Raw genomic sequence first — 6,000 nt, forward strand, 5'->3', positions numbered from 1 at the left:
TAATGTATCGAATTAAAACAGTTTACAGAGTCAGTGACTTCTCCTTACAGAGCTGCTCCAGGGGGACATGAGAGGGTGAAAATTTAAACTAGAAAAACAGTCAAAAATAACTAAAACAAATAAATGAAAAGTGGTTATTTCTGGTTTACAGTGCTATCTAAAAACAACTGACATGATAAAAGTATTAAAAAAAAAAAAAAATATTAAGGAATGAGATTCAAAACTGCACTGCATACTCAAGATGAGGCCTTATTGATCTCTAAAGAGTTAAATCCTCCATTAAGGATCTCGCTACCGCTTACTGTATAAATTGCATTCATGTTATTTTATCCAAAGTGCATAACTTTGCTCTTATCAACATTGAACCTCATTTCCAATTTTGCTGCCCAGTTCTTCAATTTAGTTAAATCTCTCTGCAAAGTGGCAGCATCCTGCATGGAACTTATAGCGCTGCACAATTTAGCTTCATAACAGTACTTACAATGCCAACCTCAAGGTCATTAATGAACAAATTAAAAAGCAAAGGACAAAACCTGTTTTGAACCTGTCTCCCCATTGTCATGTCTTATGCCAAAAAGGCAATATTTGGGCCCTACAACACTGGGGTAATTAGTCTGCTTTGAGATCCCCCCACAGAAAAATCTTCTGAGGGGCCAAGCACACTGGGACTCCTGCCCGCCCATCCGAGTCCCTTGCGTCCCCTGCTCTCTGCCTGCAGTTAGAAGAGTGGCTGGGAAGGGGGGGGGGGGGGTTATTTGCACTAGAAGCAGGCTCTGTAGTATGGGGACCCCCTGTCGCCATGTCCCCCAGGGCAGAGGTATCTGCTTTATAGTTATACCAATGTTTCTAGAGGGAGCTGGTGGATGGCACCCTTCCTTTAGTTAAACTTACATATGAGACCAGGGGGTCTTGGATGATATTCAGTAGGGTCTGGGGGACCTGGCGTGACCGGAATATGCTGAAAAAGGAACTGGATGTGTATGCTTGACTGTATGCCTCATGGTCTATCTATGCTTTTGCTGTCTCAGGCACCAACCCATTGTCACTGTTCAGTATCATGCTGATGTATGTTGTAAAACGCCTAAAAATAAAGCAAAGGACTGATCCCTGCGGTACACCATTGGCAACACTGGTCCATTTAGAAAGTGTTTAATTTACCACCACTTTGTGTAATCTATCCTTCAGCCAGATCTCTATCCAACTACAAACATATTCCTTAATTTAATCAGTAACCTTCTGTGTGGTACTGCATCAAATGCATTAGCAGTATTTACCAGCCTGACCAGTAAAAATGACACCTGATGCCAATGTTATTTGTAGGGAAGAGATAAGAAAGTCAGTGTTGTTACAATATAGGCAGAAACCTTAATGCCATGCAGGTCTGTTGTGACATCAAGATAGTCTCATTTTGGATATATTTCATGTGTTACTCTTTTGTAGGGGATGGTGGAAGGGATAAACCTTATGAGGGGGGTTTTGAGAACCTCAGCACCAAATAATGAAGCATTTTTCCCCTACCCCTATGGTGGCTGCAGAGTTCTCTTACCTGCACAATTTGCAGCCAGACATGTCTCATTTGCTGTGTATTCCCCATTGGAACGAGCTACTTGTGTTCCTGCTGCAGGGACCCTGTAGATACAGCAGTCACAATAACAACAGGAACAACACTCACATGCATTAAAGGCATTTAATCAATTTAATTGAGCCACAGACTGGCTTGTGACAAAGCTCAAGCTTTTAGGGGGGATAACCCCCCTACCATTCCCAACTCCCCATATAAAAGGGAAATTAGGAGTCATAATCTATTTGATGACTCAGTGATCAGATATGATGTGGTTCAGAGCAAGAATGAGCCCTTAGACGTGACCAAGTTGGGCCATAATAAAAGAGAAATTAGCCTGAGTGAGTACTGTAAACCTCCTCTATTCCTAGCTGGCATTTAGACTGAGCCCCCTCTGCCACTGCTTCAAGCTGTCCAGGAAGGGGGTAGCCCCACAGTTTGGGAACCTGTAGTACACTGGCCTACGAATGTTGTTGGAATTAACTACTCAGCATTTATTGAATCTATTTAGCTATATGTTTAGCAGTTCTCCAGTTTGATATATTTTAGCAGCTTTCTGGTTGCAAGAGTCGTATTTACCCTAGCAACCAGGTAGTGGCTTGAATGAGATACTGGGATTTACAGTAAATAGGAACGGGCCTGCATAGAAAGATAAGTAATAAAAAATAACAATAACATTGTATCCTCACAGAGCAACAGTTTGGCTGCCAGGGTCAGTGACCCCCATTTGAAAGCTAATGAAGATGATAGCAAATAATTTAAAAACTATTAGGAATAAATAATAAGAAATCAAATGCAAAGTTGCTAGGAATAGGCTAATCTATAACCTGTTTAAGGTAACTTATAGGTGAACCATCCCTTTGACCAGCTGGCCTTATGGGGTCCTTCACCAAAAGTGCAGCTCAGCTTCCCCAACGGAAATCATGTACACCCCTGGCAAAGAGACTGGTAGAAAGTTGCTGTTGATAAAATAATGACATTTACCTATTCAGGCATGATGTCAACTGCATAAATACCAAGCTTGTTGTCTAATATGGGCTAATACTGGGGTGCAGGTACAGTATGCTCAAATAGTTAATGAACTTCATTAAAGAAGATATAATTTAGAATTACATTATTCCGAATATTTTTTATTTAAGTCGAGGATCATTCTACCAAAAAGTCAAGAAAAGTACAATTGAAAAGTGAATATTATGTTCTGTTATGCTTTATCTTAAACATCCCCTGTGTTTTCCATTGGCTTGGAGAGCTAATGTCAGAATATTTTTTATGGACAGTATAATTATATTTATACATCAATGTTGGCTTGGCAGCGTTAGCCTGCAGCCTATAGCTCTAGATAGCAATAATTTTCTCAAACATAAAATTAATTATACAAGTCTTACTTTGTACTTTGCAAAGTCTGTCATTAAAGAGACACTCGTGCTCTAACCAGGGGCCATTGGGTAATGTATGCTTAATGGGCTGGGACACACGTCTAATGTTGTTAGCTTCTGTATATGCATCAAAGTTTTATGTGATTTTTGTAATATTGCGTCTTATTACAAGCAATCCTTAGGATATGTTGGAATATTTAAACAGTCTCTTCTCTATTGACTTTCAACTGTGCTGCCCTATGGAGATCTCACCAGCCAATCATTTAGTCCCTATTGTTGCTACAGGACTGTTCACTGTAGTATTGGATGAACAAGTATTATATGTCAATTTGGTTAAAGCGGTTGTTCACCTTCATGTTAACTTTAAGGGGCTGATTTACTTACCCACGAACGGGTCGAATGGAGTCCGATTGCGTTTTTTTCGTAATGATCGGTACTTTGCGATTTTTTCGTATGTTTTGCGATTTTTTCGGATTCTTTACGAATTTTTCGGATCCAATACGATTTTTGCGTAAAAACGCGAGTTTTCCTATCCATTACGAAAGTTGCGTAAAAAGTTGCGCATTTTGCGTAGTGTTAAAACTTACGCGAAAAGTTGCGCATTTTTCGCGTAAGTTTTAACGCTACACAAAATGCGCAACTTTTTACGCAACTTTCGTAATGGATACGAAAAACTCGCGTTTTTACGCAAAAATCGTATTGGTAACGAAAAATTCATACAGAATCCGAAAAAATCGCAAAACATACGAAAAAGTCGCAAAATGTTTGTTTTCAAGTCGGAACTTTTCCAATTCGGGTCGGATTCGTGGGTTAGTAAATCAGCCCCTTAGTATGTTATACAATGGCCTATTCTTAACAACTTTTCAGTTGGCCTTCATTTTTTTGTTTCTAAAGTTTTTGAATTATTTGCCTTCCTATTCTGACTCTTTCTAGTTTTCAAATAGGGGTTACCGACCCTGGCAGCTAAAAAACTATTGCTCTGTGAGGCTACAATGTTATTTTTTATTATTTATACTTTGGAAAAAGGATCATTCGCCTGCATTATCCCCAGGATGGTGCAGTTTTCTCCTAACAGGAGCACCGGCCAGGGGTTTCAGGTAAGCAGTTACAATCACTGGGGGGTACCTAACACTTGGCGCCCTCCAGTGATTGGCCCCTTAGGGTCACTGACACTCTTGGCCTTCAAAGAGAGCAGTTGAGGTGGTTTCTTCATATGAATATCACACTTTGTGAAAATCTGGTTTTTCTTTTCCCCAACAACAAAATAAGAAGCTCGGCTGGTTTTAGCTGCCAAGCTTTTTAATTTTTTGCCAGAAAAAAGAAAACCCCAGTCTTCCCACAAGAGTTTGGGAAAGGCTCAAGCTTTCTTAAATTGGTCCCTTAGTGTCTATGCATTTTCTGGATTCCGTGAACCCTGGGAATGCTGCTTCCCAGTTGAGCCAATAGCCTGGTATTAGCTGCCTAAACTGCAAATACCTGTATATCAGAAACTGCAAAGATAGAAAATAAAAGGTTTAGGCACGTCTACAAATTGCAACTATTCCAACTTCAGAGCTGCTTCATGGAAGCAAAAGGAAAACAAACAAAATAATTAGCTGATAACTTCTTCAATTCATGAGAAATTATAGAAAAGCAGTAAATCACAATAAAGGATGTACTGAACTCAGTTTTTCGGGTTCGGACGAACCCCCAAATCCATGTTAAGGGATTCGGCCAAATACCGAACCGAATCCGAATCCTAATTAGAATATCCTTTGAAAGGATTTGGTTCGGTATTGGGCCAGGATTCCGCCTTTTTCGGCAGGGTTCGGATTCGGGCGAATCCACGGTCCTGGGTGAACAGAATTTGGAAGGGTTAATGTCGCATAAACATGTGTGCAGTAAAAAACTTTACACTTCTGTGTTTATGGAACATTAACCCTTCCAAATTCTCGGTTCGGCCAAATCTGAACCCTGCCGAAAAAGGCTGAATCCTGGCCAAATACCGAACCGAATCCTGGATTCGGTGCATCCCTAGTCACAATAGGAAGTGAGTGGTTTGTGTAGTGTCCTGTTTGGAAAGAATATATTTTAAATTAGTGAACTGCCCCTTTAAGATTATTTTGAGACCGTTCTTGAAGGTCATTCAAGGACAAAACTTCAGCTCACCATTTGTTACTGAAAACTACAGAATTGCCCTACAGTAGGTTATAGAAAACAAGCACTGACATAAATTTGTCTCCAATTTTTGAACAAACTGTCAACTACATTGTAATAATTTTTCTTCTAACTTCACTGTAATGTAGTTTGCTTTTATCTGCACTTTGTTGCTTTATAGCTAAAGATTTTATCTTTTATGTACCGGTACCATCAAACGTGACTTTGTAGCGTCTCTCATTGAAATTTAAGAAGGCTATGTCCATAAGCTTCTCTTTATTAGCACTTTTTGCTCTAGATCCCGCCAGTTGGCTTGAGGTTTTCTTCTAAAGTGTTGCCAATGGTTTCGGGCTGAACAGCCACCTGTGTCTTTTTGGCTAAAGATCTTTTGAGGAATTCCATGACTCCTTCCATATGATGTTTTAGGCAAGGAGTGTTCTATTCATTCACCTGCTCTGATATCTCCCCATTGTGACAGGGACAGGCCATCCTCAGTTTATTTGTACTGCCAGGATGGTGCTTTAAACCAAGTGTATTCAAATCTATTGTTTTTAAGACAAAGTGGCACATTTGTCACCCCTGCATCTCAAATACAACACAATATCCCCCTACCCCTGCATCAAGGAATTCTGGTATTTTGTGCCACTTCCCAATCAGCTTGCATCTACAAGTATCTACAGTCTCAACCTTATTCTCCCTTGCAACCCCATGGGTAAGCTCTTCTTACTTCTTTCATGGCTTCCATAACAATTGTGCCCTACTTCACCAAAAAAAAGTTGCGGCTTTTTCAAGGTTTACTATGCGACAGAAACGGCTAAAAATTTGAACCCGACAATTCTCCATCTAAAACTTGTCCAGATCACGTAGAAGTCCCTTCCTTTTCCCGCAAGATCTTTCTTTTCTTCAAAACTTTAAAGGTTTTTGGAT

The sequence above is a fragment of the Xenopus tropicalis genome, chromosome 6 (assembly GCF_000004195.4).
Source record: "Xenopus tropicalis strain Nigerian chromosome 6, UCB_Xtro_10.0, whole genome shotgun sequence".
Taxonomy (NCBI): Eukaryota; Metazoa; Chordata; class Amphibia; order Anura; family Pipidae; genus Xenopus; species Xenopus tropicalis.